Here is a 23,508-nt window from a genome sequence, read left to right on the forward strand (position 1 = left end):
CAGCCGAAGATCTACCACCAACTTCTTGCTTCGAGAAGCGACTGACCCTGATGGAGTTGGAGGCGGATGATCGAAGAGCTTGAGAAGGAAGACATTTAGGAAGAGAGAGTTGAAGGTATTGAGGCCCCAGGCACCAGAAGGCCTTGTGGACACTGCAGAGTGTTTTGAACGTAATCCTTGCAGCAACTGGGAGCCAGTGCAGAGATTTCAGTCCTGGAGAGATACAATCCCTGGGCTTGAGGCCAATGACAAGTCTTGCAATCCTGTTCTGGATGAGTTGCAGAGGGCGGAGAGTAGAAACAGGCAGATTTAGAAAGAGGCTGTTGCAGTAGTCCAGCCTAGAGAGAACCAGAGCTCTGGAGACAGTGAGTTTCTGGGGGAAGGAGAGGAAAGGAAGAATACACCTGAGGAGGTGCAGTTGGTAGTTTGACTGGTTAGAGACGTCAGAGATGTGTGGAGAAAAAGAGAGCATGGAGTTGAAGATGACACCAAGGTTCTTAGCTTCACAGGTGGGAGCAGGAAGGGGGCCAAGGGAGGCCGGCCAGAGAGTGACAGGAAAGGAAGGTGCAGGAGTGCTGATGAGGAGGACCTCAGTCTTACTGGCATTAAGGCAGAGGTCATTGGCAGCACACCACTCCTGGATTGCAGACAGACAGTCAGAGATGAGGGAGGGAGAGGAAGTGGCTGAGGGTAGCATGAAAAAGAGATGAGTGTCATCAGCATAGCACTGAAAGTTGGGGAAGAGAGCGGCAATGCAGTGGGCAAGAAGTGCCAGATATTGGTTGAACAGACAGAAGGAGAGAGGTTAGACCCCTGGGGACACCACAGGTAGAGCTAGAGGAGAGGAAGGACCCAAGTTGGACATGGTAGGGTTGATCAGAGAGGAAAGAAGTCAGCCACGCCAGGGTCTGACGGGTGATACCCAGGTTATCACAGAGACAGTTCAGCAGGATGGCATGGTTGACCATGTCAAAGGCAGAAGAATATGGTAAGTAATCATACACATACCTATCGGAATAGAATTCAAACACTGCAAGGCCAAAGCAGCGAAAGCTGAACAAGTTCTTTCAAAAGACAGGTACCTGCAGAAGATATGAAGGGGTAGAACGCAGAGCTCTCAGAATACGTTTCTGAAGTTTAGTTAGTAAACATGGTGAATCCTACCGATTTATAAGCCTTGTGAGCCATACATCGACCCTTAAACTGACTTCTATGGCGCACAAGCAGCCAATGCAGGGGATGGAACGTTATTGAAATATGGTCAATTCTGTGAGTCCTTTACAGAAGGCAGAATGGTGCAATCTGTGTAAGTGTCAAGTGCTTTATAAGATATGTTGGTAACCCAAATAAATTCAGAATTGGCATAATCCAACCTTGATAAGGGGTGAGGGCAACCGAGAGCCCAGCCAAAACTGGCCATCTCCCACCTGAGCTCCCGTACCACACTCCAACAAATCCTGTTGAAAACATCCTAGGACTCGCAGGAGACCTGGCCATTGGCTGCAGGTTCTGCCCACGGAGGCTATCGGTTTTCGGGGAGTCCTCTTGTGGCCCCATCCTCGCTGGGTGGGGCAGGCGCTCTGCGCAATTGCGGCTGTGCTTAGCAGGTTGGAGGCAGTGGTGGCGGGGCCTGACCTCTAGCTCGGCGCCACCAACAGTTCCTCACAGCAGCGGTCCACTTGACAGGGGGTGGCCTCCAGTGGAGCGCTGAGAAGAGCGGAGGAGGAGATCCCACCTGTGCTGGTTCGGAACTCTGATACATTGTGCTTGTAGCCAGTGGGCCTCTCATGAGACCAGTATCCGGACGGAGCCGTGGTGTGGCCGAATCAGCTGGCAGGCAGGCAAGCATTGCACCACATAGCATCCCCTGCGTCTGGAGGGTATATGACCTAGCCCCTCCATTGGGAATCCGTGGCTGGCTGCAGCTGGGCCGTGCTGCAGTTGAGGTTGCAGAAGGCCTCACTACGCTATCCTGCAGCAACCGGTGCAGCTGCAGGCATTGATGTCACCATGAGGGCCGAGGCACATGACGAGCCCCAGAGTCACGAGTGAGGGCACGTGCAGTGCCTGCTCGGCTCGTACTGCACAGGGGCGAGTGCGACTTGTGCACTCACCGCTGCCACGCACATGCCCAGTTGTGACCTGTCCCTGACCCAACCAACCTCAGGCCTGCCTGCTGCCTGCATGTGCGACGCCGTGGTTCAGCCAGGCTGACAGTCAGATGCAGCCTTGGACGCGGACGAGAGAGAATACTTTTATATCTGTACTTTGGAGGTTAAGCCTTCGGCAGCATTTGCCGAAGCCCAAATTGCCGTCCTAAGATTTGCACATTATAGGCAAGTGCCTAACCTTGCCTAGTGATGGCACCGGCCCTGGCTGTTGGCAATCGGGGTGTGTGGGGCATAACTCTGGGCAGGAGGCCCATCTGCACCATTGAGGAGCTGGATCCCTGGAACCTTTCCCTTTGCAGCGTCACAGCGGGTCGCTGGAGAGCAGGAGCACCAACGTAGAGTCTGCACCACCGCCTCTTCAAGGTTCCTCAAATGGATGGCTCACAGTGTCCTAATTTATTGATGACTTCAACTACTGATGCGTTTTTGGTAACATGGGCTGAATGAAAACTCTGTTGGACAACCTGGTGCCTGTGCCCATCGCCAGTCATAAATAATCCTGCCCTAGCTTGCAGGCCTTCTGGCAGCTCAGTCTCTCTAAAATGGGTGGGCATGACCAAAGTCAGGCCAAGCTTTCCTTCGAGACAGGAAGCATCAGTTAAAAAAAAATGAAAGCAGCAGGCACAGAGCACCAGAAACAGCAACTCCTCTGTGACACGCCAGAAGGAGCCGCAGTTGAGGCGGTAGATATCTGGTAAATGTTCATGCAACTCGAGACTGCTATAAACACTTTGGACATTAAAATTGTCTTTCCTGCCTGCAAGGTGGACTACATGAAAGCTTGCCTGGACAAGCATCAGTCAAGACTGGATGTGGCTGAGGAAAGAATATCTACAGTAGAGGATGGGATGACGACCTTGTCCTCTGAACTCAGGAATGTCAGGAAGACTCTAAAGATCCTGTTGTATAAACAGGAGGATTTGGAATCCATGTCTTGTAGGAATAACATTAGAATTGTGGTGGTCCCACGGCATTTCTGATTGAACGTGTGCACAGAATCCCTGGACAAGTACCAATTCCGGGGGCCCCCAAAGGCTGATTGCTCGCCTGCTTGACTACCAGGACCAGAGCGCTATACTGAGAATGGCTCGGGGAAAAGGGGAACTACAATATGAAGGGGCTTCCATCCTTTTTTCCTGATTTTTTTCAGTCAAAGTTCAAGCTTTGAGAAAGTCCTTTATGGAGGTTAAATAACCCTTGAGGTCAAGGAACATTAAATCTTCCATAATATTCCTGGCTTATCTTAGTGGAGCATAAGGAGCAAACTCTTTTCTTCATCTCTCCAGAAGCTGCCGAGGACTTTATCGATTCCCTGCCACCATCTTCCCTGCATCGTCCTGGACAAGCAGGAAGGGGTCATCCCTCTCCCTCTAAGGAGCCAGTGTGACAGAACCTGGTTGAGGGCTTCCTCATGCATAAACCAATCAAATAACATAATGGAGGATTGTTGTTAGCTGCTCGGTGCTGTCCCCACGGTGAAATACACATGGAGCGGGGTTGTTTGTCAGGGTGGGGTTTACTTACCAGCGTTTTGAAGTTTGATGTGGGAGGGGAGGTGGATATATGGGTTTATTATTATTATTATTATTATTATTATTATTTTGTTTGTGATATGGTTACAAATAAACCTTTCACAAACATACATATACACAAATTTAAACATTAAGATACACTTCAAATCACAATAGAATTAAATATAAGTACATACAAAATCCAGAACATAAGCGACAAGACCAAAAGTACCCAACAACAATACATGATGAAATCATGTTAATGCAATATTGCTTTAAAAAGGTTTAGAACTGCAATGGATAAAGGAACTTGATGTGCCATAACAATTCTTTCCCAGAATTGGACAGAGGACAGGCTTATCTCATGTACAAATTTAATCCTGAATGATTTCCTTTTCATTGCTAAGCAATGACATTTGATTTAGAGATGCTTTATAGTTTCCACATAAATGTTCCAAAAACCTCACAATCAGTCTGCTCTCGGAATATTACATGTAGCGCCTAAAATCCCATTTGTTAAAAATATATTCATTTTGAATCGCATACATTTTTCCTAAAAACTCTTGGAAGGACACTGCAAAAGATAATGAGAGATTTCATTAAAAGATTTCACTTTCACCAGGGAATTTGAGAACAATGCGCTCTCTGTTGATAATCCAGTCATTGGGCAACTATTTTAGTTTAATCCTTCCAGGATTCTGAAGTAGTTCAATCGTATCCACTCCCAGAGAAGCTAATATATTCGAGCTGGAAAATAGCCAGCTACTAAATGCCTGGCAGGATTTGTCACAAGATGATGCGACTCTGTGAAAAGGGAATTTGATGGAGGGGCTAAGATTTTACAACATAACTGCAGCCTTTTCAAGTCTACTAAAGATTGTATTGATAGCAGTCCCGATACTTATCTAATGACAATCATGAACCCCATTCAGGAGGGATAAACGTGACCTGCACAAGCAGGGCTTCCAGTTTCTAGCACTTGATGTGCAGCAAGAGGGTCTCTGCCCCAAAAGTTAAACTATGCAACACCTTCGATTTATATAACCTTAGCATCACGAGAATAGAAAAAACACAATGTTTGGTCAACTGTTTTCATCTCAAGGCTATAATAATTGAAGATAAAGTTGTGTATTCCTGTATATTACCTAGTTTAGAAACGATGAATAGAGCTATTTGGGCACTAGGTTATTGAATCAACTTGCGCTAAACTTGCTAATTTCTTGGTGAGTTCTTTTGTTCTATATAAATTGTTTGACTGCAAGATCAAGGGTCGTGGAGTTGTTGCCCACACCTCTTGTTAGGATTAGTAGTTTTTTCCCCGATATCTAGCGTTTGAAAGAAACGATTCTAACTCTTTACATCTTAGTTTGAAATTAGGTTGTGTAATTTTTATTGTTTGTGACGATTTGAGTGGTCAGCCGACACGTGTTTCGACCTCTCAGGGTCTTTATCAAGGCTGACTTATTCCAATTTAAACAATTTGTGCAAAAGTTTGTGATATATTGTGACATTAGTTAGTGTATTCAGTGACTGCTATGATTTAAATATTGATGGAAAAGCCATATATATTGCATGTTGTATACAATAGCATTATAATTAACATGGCATATCTGCAGTTGGGAAGGAAAGGAGAGGAAGGAAGGGAGGGAGGCAATTAGTATGACATGTTGGTACATTGTTTAGTGGTTCCTATGAATGTAGGCTACTGAATTGTTTGGCCCGACACGGTAGACCTTACCTAATACGTTTGGTTCTCATTGACCGTTTGGTGCAGTGGCTCTAGATGGCTGGTTTGTGAGGATGCCTTGCACTGTTAGTCCTGTTTTCTTTCTTAAAGTGTGCCCAGCTGGACATTGGGTCTGAAAATGGAATTATGACAGTGTTACGGGGATGTGGTTGGGGCCCTGATATGATGTTGGGCATGGCCATAAGATATGCCGCATGTGCAGGTGTGTGCTGGCTCTAGAGGAGGGGTGCCTGTTCCTGTATAGGGTTGGAACACCATACAGAAACAGGCACTCCTCCATCATATCCGTACTAGTTTTAAAACAGTTCTGACACCCAAATATCTGAATTCCTCAACAACTTCAATTTCTCAAGCATGGGGTCTGGCATGGATTCACATGCTCATGAATATTCCCTGTCGTCAGGCCAGGAATCCTCAGTAAAAGAAAAACCAGTTCCACTTTCACTTGCAAACTGTCTTTCTCCTCTAAACCAATCATTGAACTCTAGGTCATTCTGCCCCCAGCCAATGACTGTGCTTTCCCTAAGCCACTCCTCTGGCAGCCATCCTCAGATTTTCACTGCACGTTCAAGTGTTGGGAGTCCCCATGTTTTCCTCTGAGAGCTATTCTATGTTTTCGCCCTTTATCCGATAAAAAAGTTCTATTATTGTCAAATTGAGCCCGTGTGCTCTTTCACTCCTTCAGCCGACAAGCAGGGATCCATATGTCGGTGAATCTCAATGCCTCTCAAGGGCAAGAATCATTGAAGTTTCATCGAAGATTCCAGAAGTCCATTGGGTCTACTCCGCAGGACCATGTCGGAGGAGAAGAGAGAGGGAAGCTCCCTTTTTAAGCTCTGCTCCAGCTGCGAAATGTGTTTGTGGAGGACAACCACCTCCAGTGCCTCTACTGTCTCCATCCGGATCACAGGGAAGCGGATTGCGAAAACTGCCTCGGGTTCTCAAAGCGAACCGTGACGGATCGTCGCAGTAGGCTGTTTCCCCTCTAAGAACCAGTGGAAGCATTTTATTTTCTTCTTTACAGCAGGTTTCAGACTAAGTCTTTTAGTCTTAACTAAATCGATCTCTAAATCCTTTAAGTAACTTGCAAGTGTATTCGGTGATCGATGGAGACCTATACGTGTCAAATAAAACAAAAATGAAATTGTCAGCATAGGGTACATAGTGGATCGGCAATGTCCCAAATTTGCAGTAGATGCAACAGCTATTCATATCGGCAACATAAAGGTTAAATAAGAATGACGCTAAAACGCAGCCTTGCCAAAAGACTGCAAAATGTATTAGTAGAAAGAGAGTAGGAACCTTCCTGGTCAAGACGAACTTTAACTTTGGTGTTAGAATGCAAAGCTAATAAAATATTTAACAAATTGCTTGGGCAACCTGTTTGGTATAACTTAGTCTGCAATTTCTCATGATTAACTCGATCAAATGCCAACGTAAGTCGACAAAAGCAGTGTATATCAGACATTTAGGCAATTTCACTTGTTGGGACAACAATTTTAATATAAAACAATTCAAAGAGGTGCCTACACATTTCTTAATACCTGATTGATGAATATCCAACACCCCACACGAATGAGCCTGTACCTGCAAATCCCTTACAAGCAAAACAGAAAACACTTTGCTTGAAGCATCCAAAAGAGAGATTGGCCTATAATTACATAGATTTAATCTATCCCCCTTTTTGAACGCCAAAATAATATTCAAACTCTTCCATGAGATCGGCATACTATGCAAAGTAACAATATTTCTAAACAATGCTACTAATACAACTGTCCAAAGCACTAGATGAGATTTAAACATGGCGATTAAGAGGCCATCCGGACAAGGTTTTGCACTTATAAATAATGGTTATAAAGTACTCCTCCGTAAAGTACAGGTACCAATTGGTTCCATAATCAAGTATCAGATTGGTATTAGTCTTATCTAATTTCCGATACAGATTTGTAAAGTGGTTCCCCATCTCGACTCTGAAATAGTCTGGGCCTGTAAATAGGACTGGGTAGAATACTTCTTATTAATAATTGTCCGGAAGGTACAAGGTTCTTTACAGGCCAGGGCTCTAAGCATATTCTCTGTCACAATGAAATAACAGGCAGTTATGGGCTTTAAGCACATTTTGATAGCCTTATTTAGGGATTTCACTTCTTTTCTATATATCGCTACATTGTGATTGGACAAACCCCTAATGTTATATTGGAGTTTTTTTTTCCTAGCTCGTGTGACTTCGTCAAAACCATGATTATGGATTTTCCTAATATTATTTCCAGATTTTGAGTGATCAATAAACAACTCTTTCAGGCATTTCTGACAATACATGGAAAATGAACTAGGATTCAATAAATGTACAGCCTCAGTGCGATTTTTAAGCAGAAACTCTGACGATGGGCCAACCCTGGTTTCCATATTGCTGTCAAATTAGTAGACGTTATTTGCACAGGAGTAATTATTTTCTGTGTCCACTCCCTCAGCATAGATTGCTATACTTCAGTTCACGGATAGGGGTCACTTTCAGATGTTACAATTCTCGTTAGTTTAGTGCAAAAACCGAAAAGAGGGTTCAACACATAAATGTAATCCAGGGTTCACTGGGATCTGAAGTTATGCCTTGTGAAGTAAGGCGGCATGTCTCCCTTTATACAACCATTTAGTGGAACCAAGTCCCACAGTTTCATAACATTCCGAATGAGTCCCCTCGAAGTAAAGTGCATCATGAATCTAAGCCTTCACTATTCTAATCCTGCAACACAATAACTTGCCCAGTATGGGATAAATGCCATTGTTCCAGAATGTCAGTTGCGTCGAAAATGATTCGACTGACTTTAGGGTTCAAATAAACATTTAACAATGCATTTTCTTGCTCTTCAAAAAAAAGATCGACTCAGCCCAGTTTCACAGCTACCCAGAATTCAGCTGATAACCCTGTATCACTGCGTATGGCACAGATTAAACCACCGAAAGGCCTTCCGTACCTACACGTTTGAGCACAGAACGGTAAAGCCATCTATAATAGAAAGATCCATTGCCCACGTTCGCTGCAGACAAATAATTGAATATGACAAACCATACACACTAGATGGGGAATTCCTCAGAAAATTGGAGAACCCACGAGTATTGCAAGAGAGAAGACTGAGCTGCAGGGGCAATGTAATACATGTAAAACTAATGACCAGTTTGCAATTTGGTTCTTGAGCAATGGCGGGTTGTTGGAAAGTGCAACCTACGTTTCAAGACTCTGCCTGACAGGAGTCTTATTATTAATGAATCCCTACCATGCGGTAAGGCTGGGAAAGCCTGCACTCTGGGGCACCTGACCTTGTTTTCGGTTGTGTTTATCGCCCAGGGTACTAAGTACATAATGCCCCCAACGATAAAAACGATTGTACTACTTCCAGTAATATCGTTAAAACCATATTGGAAGCAAAATGCAACCTCACTATATCGGACCGTTTTCCAAAGAGAAAATCTACTTACAAAATGTTAGCTGATGTAATCATAACCGGTTTTGTCTATTAAAGGAACGGAGCTATCATTGTCAAACATTCTTTCCACATAAATACAAAACAAGTTTCTGTTCGATTTGGCACAAGTTTGAGATTGAGAATAAGAAGAATGCTGTGGGCCTAAGATGGTTACTTAGGTTATTGGATACCAGAAAGTCTTCAGACACAGAAAACGTCCCAAACCCATCAGGGTAAGAACCCCATTGGGATTTGGGACAGCAGGGAAACGCCTCATAGCATATGCTTGTGAAGTAGCTGCAGACCGCAAACGTTTAGTTTCAAGTGTTAAAGACGCAGGAGATAATAAAGACTTTGCCATATTCAGCTCTTCATTAGCGTGAGTTGAGAGTGAAGGTAGGGGTACATCCAATGGGGGTTTTATGGTCACATCCTCCTTTATCGACGAAGGCTCGTTACTAGTTGAAATTTCACAATCCTTACAAGCGTGCATCGTTAATATGCTTAAATTAATAGGCATAGCAGCTTTAATGCATTTGCAACCTTTCTTTTTCCTTTTGTCCTCCGAAGGGATCTATGGATCTTCTGATTGTATGTAAATTTGAATCCTTTGCTGGGGAAGTCTCAACCAACGCAGGAGGATCATCCTTGGCAGAGTGAGCCTGTTTGAGCAGCCTCAAGAATTTGCGCTAAGATTTTAAGGTTTGATTTTCTTTATATGTAGTATCTGAGAAACTGCCCCAAATTGAGATCTTGATGTATTACTGGGCTCAGCCTCAACCACAACTGTAGATGTCGATGATGGTATTGATGGAGGCAAAGATTTCTCTGAGTCAACAGACTCTGCCAGCAAAATAGATGCCTCTTGAGACGCAGTTAGAACCATGCTTCAGTCCACACTCCCAGGTAACTGTTATATTTGGACAGCGGTCTCCCCGACCGTAGAGTCCTTAGATTTCTCATAACTGTAGTGCTCCAAAAAGTTCAGTTTTGATACAATTTTGGTAAGTGTGTGTTTTTGGCCCCTAAAATCTTGATTTATTTTTTCATAAAGTTTCACCAAAGAACTGAGTGCAACTTTAGGGCAAGTAGAGCAGATGAGTAGAGGTTTGTAAATCCAGAATTATTTTAGGCTAATTTGCTAAAGTTGGGGAAGGCTGGTAAGAGAAGGCAGATGGTTCAAATATTTTACAATTGTCGGAAGTATATATCGAGGGAGATTGTGATAAACGAGCTTCCATACCACCATTCTCGAGCGCAAAACCGGCAGCCATGCTATTTTGTGAGATCTGATTTCCATTATTATCACACATTGCTCTAGGAGGTGTTATTATATGAGAGTCCTCTAATTGGACCTCTCACACCCTCAGAGTCTGCCACAATCAGGTCATCATCTGCTCAAATAATCATGCCTGGACAGGGGTAACAGATTAGTTTGCGCCTCTGCCTGTGGATTTGTAGTCATCATAGGGTTACAGTTAGCTTTAGCATTGACATTAGAGAACTCCAACAGTATAGTGTTCACATTTGCACTCAGAAGTGCGAACCTTGCCAGATTTGCTTCACTGCATAAAGCATAGGCGAGCATTGCCCAAATCAGGAAAAGCTTACCAGATACCTCAATACACAGTGCAAGTGGGTTAAAGGTCCCCAACTGGCGACCTACGCCGGACTGCTGATTGGCACCCCCCCCCCCCCCCTCTCGCTCTCAAATTACCCATGTGCATAGCACTATTTATGTAGGCACACAGAAACTCCTGTATGGGAACTCCTATAAAGGAACCCTCGGAGCGCAGCAGCTTGTTTTCTTGTGTAACATTAACAGGTAGCCCAAAACTCGCATGAGAAACACAAGTTGCGGCTTGGGCCATCCTCGTAAAGCCACAAGTGTCGCAAAAGCAGCCCCCCCAAACCTCCTCCCGGGGCTAACGGAGGTGGCGGTCCAGGACTGGCCCTGGAGGAGCGATCGTGCCTTCAACAAAACACTGGCACAACCTCTGCGGTCCACTAAGGTCCTTCACTGTGCTCCACCTCAGTCTCAGCCTTTGCTTTGCAGCTCGTAACCTTGCTGCTCCATCCCGCATAGCTCACGGCTACTGCTTGCTCTTCAAAACACAGAATCTCAGCAGACTCAAGAATGCCCCTCACAACGTCAAGCTGCACTGCTCAATAATCGGCAGAGAGCTACCGCTCCCTGACAATACAAAAGTAAAACGGAAAGTCAAATGGGTTTATCAAATAGTTGAAATGTTTTGTATTGTAGTTTTGTTGTTGTTGACAGTTCGTGCAGTGCAATTGCTCTACTATGAAGGTCGGCAGATACAGAAATCTGTCGGACCAGCTTGCGAGGGTGCAAGTCTTAAGTATTGTGTGGCCGGCGACAACCACGCGGCCGGCCTCACAGGTGCTGGGGTGCCCAGCACCATGTTGTTGTGCCGGGGTCACCTGGACTTATAAATGTGGCAGGGCAGGACCCTGCGGGGCCATGGGTGCACAGCCTGCATGCCAGGGGCACCTTGGATGCCGGCAGCATCCTGGATGGTGGGGGCCTGGGCTGAACCCAGGGACCTGCAGGACTGTGATCACACAGTGTGGGGCCTGCAGGCTAGGGCTGCAGGACTGTAATCACATGGTGTGGGCCTGTATGCCTAAAGTGAGAGACTGAGACAACAGGACTTCCATTGCTGGAGTCTGCAGCCGTTCTGTTGCACGTGCCTCCTGGGGCTCCTTTTATTAGCTTGGGCCATGACAGTTATGGGCCATCATAAAAGGGCAATACACTTGGGAGGAACACATAACATTAAGGGACCTGATGCCATAGGCCTAGCCTTTAACGAGATGACTAGGGTTATCCATGTCTGTGCAGAAAGCTAAAGGGATGTGAATATGCTCTCCTGGAATGTTTGGGGGCTTAATTGCTACTCAAAGGCAAGGAAAGCTGTATCTTGATAGGCATCACATAGATATCGCCTTTTTACAGGAAACACACCTGCTCCCAGCCGGGGAGTCCCTATTTGCTAAAAACTGGGGATGTCACAGGTGCTATTCCACTTATTCTATGTTTGCCAGGGGTTGGGTGGGGAGGGGGTATGCATCGTTTTACATACATTGCTGGAGTCTAGGCTCAAAGAATCCCTCAAGGATTTAGAGGGTGATTACTAGTTGCATTCACGGTCACATGTTTTCTATAATTGTTACTTCCCAAATACTGATATCCTGGAATATCTCGAGTGGATTGGGCAGCAATTGCTGAGGCATTAGGAAAACGTGATCATCTGGGGACAGAACGGCTAGTAACTCACGCTCACCGTCAAAAGTAGCAAGCAGGGTTCAATAGATGTGTGACCTCTATGGACTGACAGATGTGTAGAGGGACAGGCACCCTTTGGAGCGAGACTTCGTTTTACTCCTCATTACATCATACTGCATTCCGAAGTCCCCATCTTCTTATGTTCAGTCATAGTGATAGGTGGGCCACCAATTGTATGATGCACGCGCACACGCTGTTGGATCATTCCCCCGGAAGTGTTAAACTCCTTGCTCCCGGGAGGCTGGGTCGGGGCCCGGGGTGGCAGTTTCAACCAGGATTCCTGTCTGATTTTTATTTTATTTATTGGACATTTGTATGGAACAGTACACCATGACGGCCCAGGCCCACGCACAGGAGCAGGCTAAATCTAGTGACACAACTGGAACAGAAGAAGATAGCTTATCTCTTAAAGATGTTATGAACGCTATTGCCTGCTCAAGAACCTCTATGGAAAAGAAAATGGACGGCATAAGCACAGAGGTGTCCCTACTGCGCCATGACCTGCAAAAATTGACGGCCCGAACAGGTGAGGCTAAAGGCCGTATATCGGAAACAGAGGATGGTCTAAGATCGGTAGGCCACCAAATGACAGGAGTGTTAACACGTCTTAAAGCACTAGAACAGAGAGTTGAAGAGGGAGAAGGCAGAGCAAGGCGGAACAACATCCGCATCCTTGGAATACCAGAGAAAGCTGAAGGCCCAAATATGGACCTGTTCCTGGAGTAGTGGCTTGCAGACATTTTCCCTCCCAAGACACTATCAAAATTCTTTTCAATCGAACGTGCTCACTGCATACCAACAGGCAGACAGATCCCTGGTGCCCCTCCACGTACGGTGATAGCAAAGCTCCTGAACTATAGGGATGGAGATGCCATTTTGCAAATGGCCAGAACCAAGGGCACAATAACGTATAGTGGTTCCAAAATTGCCTTTTTCCCGGATTTCACCATGGAGATACAGAAGGCGAGACTGTCTTTCGACCCACTTAAAAAATGTCTTCAGGTCCTCAATGTAAAATACGGGCTTATGTTCCCTGCACAATTGAAAATCTACCATAATGGTGCAACCGTGCACTTTTCGGATCCCAAGGATGCATGGAACTGGGCCGAAACAAACCTGGAAGGCAACTGGAGACCGCATCGGAGACAAGACAATGGTAGAAACAGACAGAGACCAGAGAGTGCACCACCAAATGAAGGCAACGACTGATAAGTAACACGGATTTGCTCATGCAAATGATTCTCGTGAGAATCCGGAACCAAAAGGTCGCCATTTGATTGACCTGACAATGAAGAGGAGGTTTGTGCTTACAGCATAGCTGGCGACCCCGGTAAGCACGGATCCCCCATGATAGTTATCACCACTTGTTGTAGACCTGTATTTGTAAGTTAGGTTGTAACTATGTTCAGGCGACAGGTACTTCGTGTTGGGGTGGAGTATAGGGTGGGGGAAAGGAATAGTTTGTTGTTTTTGTATTGATCTAAAGTTATTATGCATTTGTGGGGTTAATGAATCGTACCAATCAGCACATGCCGTCAGATGCTACCCCCAAATAGCAGCACACCCACTCCGGGACCAACCCCCACATAATGCCCCTATAAAACGACTCCGCAAAACCTGTGAGTCCGACTCTACAAACGGCACCCACATTGACCCATGCACTACCTCCTGAGCGACCCAATTCTCTCAAACTGATCACATGGAACGTGAACGGGTAGTGCTCCGGAATCAAGAGACGTCTTGTGTTGCAATTCTTGAACAGACACTCCCCAGACATTGCCCTACTTAATGAAACACAGTTAGCCGGGACTAACTGCACCCTCTTTCTGAGAACCAACTACCGAGTGGCATTGCATGCGGGATATTCTACTGGATCCAGAGGGACACTCGTACTGATACACAAACGCCTTCCATTCGTGGCACTGACAGTTGAGCGAGATCCCAGGGGTCGTTATGTGGTGGCCATCAGAAGGCTAGGTGAAGAAACATTAGCCATTGCATCAGTGTGCTCTCCACCGGGGTTGGGGGAAGAACTATTAAAAGACCTGGTTATCCCCATGGCAAAACACCAACCCGACATGTGGGTCTTGGGGGGGCGACTTTAATGTCGTCATGTGTAACAGTAAGGATCGCCCTCGCATCAGGGACCGCAGTCCAAATACCTCCACTAACTTAGCCAAATTTGCATCAGCCCTGGGCCTCCGAGATGTGTGGCGACATCTTCACCCTGACACCGAGGCTTACTCGTTCCACTCCGGGGCACATGGGTCCTTGTCCAGATTGGATTACTTTCTCCTCCCAAGTACCGAAATACACCGAGTGACGGCCACAGATCTACTTTCCCGTGGCATCTCAGACCACTCACCCCTGATGATAGTGTTGTGTATGCGGGGCATGAGCCCCCACCCCAAGTCATGGAGATTGAATAACTATTATCTGGGCTTCCCGACCTTGTCGACCAACTCACGGAGGCAACCAATGAGTATTTTGAAAACAATACCACTACGGTAGATAACCCTGTTATTATTTGGGAAGCGTACAAACCAGTGCTGAGGGGAAGAGATAATCTCCTGGACGGCAAACAAAAAGAAGGAACGGCTTCGGGAACTAGCAAAGGCAGAAGCCGAAATGAGTGACTGGGAGGCCAAATAGGTTCTTGACCGAAGCTCTGAGACCCACAGATCCTTTAAGTGCGCTAGAGAGAGGCTTCGGAACATCGAACTAGACAACGCTAAACACGCCCATCGGGAGTCCAGGGCAGGGGTCTATGAACAGGGGGACAAAGCTGGGAAAATGCTGGCCTGACTTGAGAGGAGAGACGAGGGTCAACGCCATGTCAGAGAAATTATAACCCCGCAAGACGTAGGATGCCACTCAGACCGTGAAATAGCAAAGGCTTTTGCGGACTTCTATGCTACTCTGTACGGCACCCCGGTATCCTCACTGAACCCCTCCCTTCAAAGGGATTGTGTCCTCCGACGTATTCCTTATCTTGATAGATTCACTTCCAGCTTGCTGGCCTTGGAATTTTTTTTCAGACGAGGACGCTGCGCGTCAACCTCCCTCGAGTTGGTGTCCCTCGACAGCCTCTGTATGAGCGCCAACGTCATCATGCGTAAAAATAGACTCACGCAGTGTTCATTGCTCAGTTCGTGGGCCTCGGAATCATGTTGCTCAGTTCGTTAATCAAGTAGATTCTACTTATTCCTCGAGTATATCTTACTCTTTTCGATGGCTTCCTCATCTGAACCGTCGACCCCACGGTCCGGCTTCAAAAATTGTCGAGATTGTGGAAAGAAAATGTTGCTGACAGATCCTCACAGGATCTGTTTGTGGTGCCTGGGATCGGAGCACCATTGTTCAGAATGCAAGGACTGCATGTCCATGACGGCGAAAGCCTTGAAGGAGCGTAAGGGGAAGCTCGAAAGAGGTAAGACTGTTAAAACTTCTACTCCTTCGAAAGTTTTCTCGGCAGAGTCGAAACATTCATCTCCTCGCCGTCACAGGAAACATTCTCGTTCGAGGTCTCGAAGCAGTTCCCATCACTCTTCGAGATCCAAACATTCGAAAAAGAGGCGTCGAAGATCTCCCTCTTCTTCGTCTTCTTCTGTTTCCCCTGAAAGGGTCACCTGCCCCACAAACCACAGCTCTCCAGCTAAGTGGGAGGAATTCCGTAAACAGATGCTTAGCGTCTTTGAGAAAGCGGCCTCGACCCCCTCGGAGACGGCTAAAGGTGATACCCTGGGTGAAAGAACCGAAAAATCGAAACGCCGCAAGTCGTTGCACCTGGCGAAAGAAACTGCTCGAGAGCGTCACGAACCCTCGAGCAAAGGCAGTAAGACTGCGTCATCAACGCCTTCGTCGGAGGCCCCTTTGACTCATAAATCTGCGTCATCGGCACCATTATCGAAGGGCCCATCGATGCATAGATCGGTCGAATCGACACCGTCCTCGACGCCGATAAAGGAGAAACCTACGGCTGTCACTACCTCGCAGTCAGTAGTCATACCGAGGGCTTCCACCATGACCTCGAGAATTTCGTCGATAACCTCGACGACTCCGAGTAGGATTCCTATCCTCTCGAGTTCGAGGTCGCTTCATACCTTTTCAATGCCTTTTTCGGTTTCTTCGAAGCATTTGACTTCCGCGTCGACAACGTCGACGTTTTCTCAACTGGTTACTACAAGCTTGGCCCCCTCTGCTTTAGAAATGGGTTTTAAGAGTTTTCCAAGGTCAGATTATTTCAGAGCCTTGTCCTCTATTTATGAAGAAGGTGAGGATTCTGATCAGGAAAGACCTTTTGGGTTGCAGAGAACTACAACACCTGTACCAGAGGAATTTATCTCTGAAGAAAATAGGTTGAAGGACCTTCAAGAGTCCTTGCATGATGCAAGTGGGTACGATACTTCCCCAGAAGTAGAATTTGCCAAACCAGACCCAGGGGAACATGCTGAGACTCCTTATAGAACTTTAATGGCCAGAATAATAGAATTCATGGGTTGGTTAACATCTTCACCTGCTTTTCAACAAGATGATCTTACAGACATCTTAATTAAAGGCCCACAGGAAGATCCTGTGGTTCCATTCCATACTGCATTACAGAGGAAAATATCGACCAACTGGGAAACGCCTGAGGTTATCCCGGCAGTTAGCAAAAAACTATCTGCCAAATATAGGGTATCTGCTTCTGACCCTGAATATTTGTCCAAACATCCAACTCCAGAGAGTCTGGTTGTTCAAGCAGCAACTTCATCGAACAGTAGATCTGCATACCCTATTCCACAAGACCGGGATGATAAGAGATTTGACGCTATGTCAAAAAAGGTATTTTCTGCGTGTAGCATGGCACTTAAATCCATTAATGATACTTGTACGCTCGCAAGATTCAGCCATAAACATTGGGAGTGTGCTTCATCAGCGGCTGACTGCCTCCCGGAAGGAGAAGAAAGGAAATCTTTTCTGAACATCATTAAAGATGCTAAAGACGCAATGTGCGAATCCCTTCAAACTGGCATTGATTCTGCTGACAGTATCAGCAGGCCGTTGGCGGCAAGTACTACAATCCGCAGATTTGCATGGTTGCGAAAGTCTGGTTTTGCTCCAGATGTATAGGCCAGACTTTTGAATATGCCCTTTGACGGTTCTTCTTTATTTGGTAAGAAGGCTGATGACAGCCTAGAGAAGTTACGAACATCCAAGGCAGCAGCAAAATCCCTTGGAGCTGCAATCCGTCAAACTCCCTATCGCCCCTCAGGAACCTCTTGGAGAGGTAGTTCCTTTAGTTTTTATTCCGCATTCGGAAAAGGCAGAGGTCAGCCGGCTCAAAGAGGCCAAAAGAAATTCACCCGAGGTGGATGGGTTAAAAGTACAAAAGCCGCAGCAGGTGCCTCTTTACCCTCAGCATCTGCCGCCTCTAAACCACTCTGAGGACTCTCCTCACAAGACACCAGTAGGGGACAGGTTAACTCAACATCTGACGGAATGGCAGGCTATTACGTCAGATGCTTGGGCATTGGAGACAGTAGCCCAAGGTTACTGCCTGCCTTTTCTACGCACCACTCAGAGTCATCCACCGGGGAACAACTCTTTGAAGTTTCCAGATCCGCTCCTTTTGCAGGAGATTCAAGACCTGCTGGAGAAAGGTGCCATAGAACCGGTACCTGTAGCAGAGAGGGACAAGGGTTGGTATTCCCCCTACTTCTTGATACTGAAGACGGAGGGAGGACTGAGACCCATCTTGGACTTACGAGAATTGAACAAATTCCTCAGGAAGAACAAGTTCAAGATGGTAACTCTCTCTCAGATCCTTCAGGCCCTCCAGCCTCAGGACTGGCTGGTATCTCTAGACCTTCAGGATGCTCATTTCCATGTGCCAATCCATCTCAAACAAAGGAAATACCTGAGGTTCGCAATTGGCAACTCTCATTATCAATTTCGAGTTCTGCCATTTGGGCTGACCTCCGCCCGAGGGTCTTCACCAAGCTAATGTCGGTAGTGGCTGCAAGTCTAAGGAGGGAAGGGATCCACGTCTACCCCTACCTAGACGATTGGTTGATCAGAGCAGTATCTTCCGAACAAGCTCAGATCCAACTAGATTATGTCTGCCACTTCCTTCACAAACTGGGCTTCTCCCTCAATTTAAAGAAGTCACAGATGATACCATCACAGAGACTCCAGTTCATCGGAGCGGTCCTGGACACTTCCCTGGGGAAAGCCTCACCACCAGAGGTGAGGGCTCAAGATATTCTGCAGATGGTCAACAAGTTGCAAAATGCCCATCGCCTCCCAGCCTTCGACTTTTTGAGGTTGCTAGGCCTCGTGGCATCCTGCATCTTCCTTGTGCCAGAGGCTTGCCTGAGAATGAGATCTCTTCAGTGGGCACTAAGAACTCAGTGGTCGCAATTCTCAGGAATAATGACAGATCTCCTTCAGGTTCCGGACAAAGTGGCTCGAGACCTTCAGTGGTGGGCCTGTCGGGAGAACATTTTAAAAGGAGAACTGTTTTGGCAACCTTGGCCGGAGATAACAGTAGTCACGGATGCCTCACTCACGGGGAGCCCATGCCAACGACTTGACCATCAGCGGTCGTTGGTCTCCATCGGAGTCCAGACTACATATCAACCTGTTGGAGCTGAGAGCTATCAAACTAGCGCTGAAGGCTTTTCTGCCATCTGTACAAGGGAAAAATGTCCAAATAATGACGGACAATACAGGGGCCATGCACTACCTCAACAAAAGAGGAGGGGTAGGATCACTGCCACTGTGCAGAGAGGCGATGCAGCTCTGGTTTTGGTTAATTCAAGGAGGAATTTCTCTATCGGCAGTTCACTTAGCCGGAGAGAAGAACTTGACAGCGGACGCTCTGAGCAGGCAGAGCACAGTCTCTCACGAGTGGGCGATAGCTCATGAAGTCCTTCAAGAGATCTTCGCCCTTTGGGGAACCCCTCAAGTGGATCTGTTCGCCACCAGTATCAGCAGGAAGTGCGATCAGTTTTGTTCAAGGGAATTTCCCCAGAGAGGAGCTCTAGGGGACGCGTTCGTAGTGGACTGGGAGTTTCCACTTCTGCACGCGTTTCCTCCAGTCCCTGTCATTCCTCAGATCAGGAGGTTGAGAAGATTCCAGAAGACTATGATCCTAATTGCCCCAGACTGGGCCAGGAGAACTTGGTACCCAGATCTTCTGGACATGTCCATCTGCCCTCTGATTCGTCTTCCACACAGGGAGGATCTTCTCTCACAGAAGGGAGGTCAGGTTCTCCATCCAGACATCAGAACCCTCAACCTTCACGCTTGGTTTCTGAAAGGTTGAGATACAAGGATTGGGACCTCCCAGATAACGTCATGGAGGTGTTACTTTCAGCCAGAAGGCCAGCAACAAAGACTTTATACCGCTGCCGTTGGAACACATTTTGCAGCTGGTGTAGAGAAAAGAATATTGAACCCTTTTCATTTGGTACACCAATGGTGTTATCCTTTCTACTCTATTTGGCGAATTCAGGTCTTCAAGTTGGTACGATCAAGGGCTACCTTGCCACACTATCGATCTTCAAGCGCACTGCAGAGGAGCCATCATATTTCAAATTACCCTTAGTAATACAATTTCTGAAGGGGTTAACTAATGTCTATCCCCTGAGACCGTTCCAAGTTCCCTTATGGGACTTAAATTTAGTCTTAAATTTCCTGATGGGTACACCTTTTGAACCACTCCACTCTTGTTCGTTAAGATTTCTCACCCTTAAAACTGTCTTATTAGTGGCTTTGACAGCTGCCAGGAGGGTGCGCGAATTACAAGCCCTATCTTGTAAACCCCCTCATACAATGTTTCACAAAGACAAAATTGTCCTGCAAGTGAAGCCTAATTTCCTCCCAAAGGTGTTTTCTGAATTCCACATCACTCAGAAGATAACCTTACCCTCATTCTATCCTCCTCCCCATCCAGGGAGAGAGGAAGAGAGGCTACATAGGCTGGATCCAAGGCGAACCTTGAGTTTTTATATCAGCAGACTTGCTAGGATTAGGCAAGCAGACCAACTGTTCATAGGTTACACAGGGCACAAATTAGGATTGCCAATCACAAAGCAGACCATTTCCAGATGGATTATCTTAGCCATTTTAGAATGTTACAAACTGGCAGGGAAAGAGCCCCCTCAAAATCTTAGGGCTCATTCAACCAGGGGTATCGCAGACTCTTCAGCCCTCCAAAGAGGGGTACCGATTCGAGATATATGTGCAGCTGCCACATGGTCGTCTGCACATACTTTTACAAAATTCTACAATCTGGATTCCTCCTCTAGCCAAGAGACTAGATTTGGCAAAGCTGTGTTACACTCTGTTCACTCTTAAAGGGGAATATGACAACTTTACTCCCACCTCTGTTTACACACCACTGCTATGGGAGTCTATCAAGATAAAGAACACGTCGGAGGACACAATCCCTTCGAAGAACAAGTTACTTCTTACCTGGTAACATTCTTTCGATGGGATGTTCCTCAGACGTGTTCCTTATCGCCTCTCCCATCCATCCCCTCAGTAAAACTTCCCTTGTGGTTGCAGTTTACGCTCCTTCAAGGTCAATAACCAATTCATCCACAGCTAATTTCAAGCTTCAAAACGGAACTGAGCAACGGACGCTGCGCGAGTCTACTTATACGCATGATGACGTCCGCGCTGATACAGAGGCTGTCGAGAGACGTCGACGCGCAGCCCCCTCTTCTAAAAGAAAATTTACGAGGCCAGCAAGCTGGAAGTGAATCTATCAAGATAAAGAATACGTCGGAGGAACATCCCATCGAAAGAACGTTACCAGGTAAGAAGTAACTTGTTCTTCTAGATGACATTACTCTGTGCCACCTGTCGTAACAGCAAAAAGCACAACTGGACGCAGCTCTTACCGAAGCGGAGATAGCTGAGGCTATAACCCAGTTACAGTCTGGGAAAACACCGGGCCCCAACTGATTCCCAGTTGAGATCTGGAAGAAACTGGGCGGGGAAAAGTTAGCACCATACCTCCACAAAATGTTCGTTGGGGCTCGAGACCAGGGCGCTCTCCCGCCGGATTTGCGCAAAGCCACGATTGTTGTCATTCCCAAGCCGGGTAAACCACCTGAACAATGCGCCTCCTATTGGCCTATCTCATTACTTAATACTGAAACCAAAGTCCTTGCCAAACTCCTAGCTAACCGGCTACAATCGGTCATTACCTCCTTGGTCCACCCAGACCAATGTGGGTTTATGCCACATAAATCAACACGTATGAACATACGACGCCTCCACCTATTATTAGAAAGAGCCCCAATTATAGACAAACCACTTGCATTACTAGCCATAGATTTTGAGAAGGCATTCGATTCGGTTCACTGGGACAGCCTCTGGGAAACTATGCAGAGAATGTGCTTTGGAGACAATTTTCTGGGATGGGTACAACTCCTCTATACAGAACCACAGGCAGAAGTGAGGGTAAACGGGTGGCCCTCTGAGGCCTTTCCCCTTGGTAAAGGCACACGACAGGGATGCCCCCTGACCCCCCCTCCTCTTCGCTCTTGCAATAGAGACACTCGCCTTATGGCTCCATCAGAGCGGGGATTGGATGGGATTTAGATGGCCGGAGGGACATGAGGACAGGGCGTCCTTGTACGCTGACGACTTCTTGATCTACCTGGGCGACCCGATACAAACCTGCCCCATAGTAACGCAGATGCTTATCCGCCTTGGTGAATTCAGTGGGCTGAGAATCAACTGGAGCAAGTCTATCCTCTTTCCGGTGAAGGGCGGTACGCAAGCCATCCCCCAGGAATGCCCATACAAAGTGGTACCAAGCGGATTTAGATATCTGGGGATTTGGGTATCAGAGGACCTGACATGCTACACAACCCACAACCTTCAACCAATCATGGACCATTTTAGAGATGATGTCCACCACTGGAAACTTCTCCCCCTGACACTTCTGGGCAGAGCCGCCCTTTTCAAGATGATTACCCTGCCCAGATTTCTCTATGTATTACGAAATGCCCCGCTTGAGATTCAGGATCCCGAATTTGACTGCCTCGATAATCTGTTTAGAGAACTCATATGGGGGGGTCAACCCCGCATTGCACTGTCCACGCTCCAGAGATCGATTTCAGAGGGAGGAATCAGCGTGCCCCGCCCTCGGGCGTTCTACTGGGCCTCCCAGCTAGCGGTGGCCAACGACCTACTACACAGGGACCGGGAGTTACCACACACAAAGGCCGAAATTGCAACCATGCACGACATAGATCCACTACACCTGCTCTATCAGCCCCTCGGCAGACCCCCTCCACAAACAATGGCAGCACATGTTACTATGGTCTGGAAACGGGCACAAGCCTTTGTTGGTTGGAAAGATAAGATCACCACAGCACAACCCTTGTGGCACAATGGTAATCTGACGGAGCTCGGGAAACTTAAACCATGGTCCAAGTGGGAGGACGCCGGTATCACTAAGATCGGGGACGTCCTGGCGGGCGGGGAGCTTGCCTCATTCGAAGCACTGCGACTTAAATTCCAGCTCCCAACAACCAAACAGTATCTCCATACCCAACTGGCTCACGCCTTACGAACACATATTCAGGCGGGCTCTGCCATTCCTGAGTACACACCCATAGAAGGCAATATATTCCCGGCATACATTCCTGCTAAATGCACCTCTATACTATATAATGCCATGTCCTCCTTTGCCACTCCGGAACTCCCTCACCTTAAATCTTAATGGGAGGAAGATGGGGGTGTCATAGACTGGGATGACTGGATCCAGATCCTAATGCACCCCACGGAAATCGCGATCTCCTCCAGGCTCCGTCTGGTGCAACTGAAAATCCTACATAGAATATATGATCCGAGAACTATGATACACAAATGGAAGCGTGCCCCAAACCCGTATTGCCTCCGATGTGGGAGAGAAACTGGAACATTTATACATATGCTGTGGGAATACTCTCGAATTCAGACCTTCTGGGGGGAATGCTGCTGGGAATTGTCTGAAATACTAGGTTGCAACATGGCACTAGACCCGAAAATACTGTTACTGGGTAAACCCGACGAAAACACGAGACTACTTGCGATATGGGAGGAGTCACTGGAAAGGGGAAAATTGCCTGCCACTATGAGGGAAGCAATCATAACTGTCCTCCTCAAACCACAAAACCCCCCGCAGGATCCAGCATCATATCGCCCCTTGTCACTGATAAACTCTGACACGAAGATCTTTGCAAAGGCAGTTGCAAATCGGCTACTCCCACACTTGAACAAGCTAATCCACACGGATCAGACAGGGTTTATTCCTACTAGATCG

The 23,508-nt window shown here is 46.8% G+C and overlaps 1 protein-coding gene across 4 annotated transcripts in view; it reads left to right on the forward strand.

Moving 5' to 3' along the window:
* ARHGEF6 (Rac/Cdc42 guanine nucleotide exchange factor 6) overlaps positions 1 to 23,508 on the forward strand; it is a 3,277,165-nt gene that overhangs the window by 338,075 nt on the left and 2,915,582 nt on the right. Inside the window, exon 1 of one of the 4 annotated variants that reach the window (XM_069612792.1) lies at positions 9,468 to 9,592. The exons of the other annotated variants lie outside the window; for them this stretch is intronic. The gene's annotated coding sequence lies outside the window, so the exon portion shown is untranslated. Of the gene's footprint in view, positions 1 to 9,467; positions 9,593 to 23,508 lie in introns of those variants that run through there. 4 annotated transcript variants of the gene reach the window in all.

This window comes from Ambystoma mexicanum, chromosome 5p (assembly GCF_040938575.1).
Source record: "Ambystoma mexicanum isolate Mex_15411 chromosome 5p, UKY_AmexF1_1, whole genome shotgun sequence".
Lineage (NCBI taxonomy): Eukaryota > Metazoa > Chordata > Amphibia > Caudata > Ambystomatidae > Ambystoma > Ambystoma mexicanum.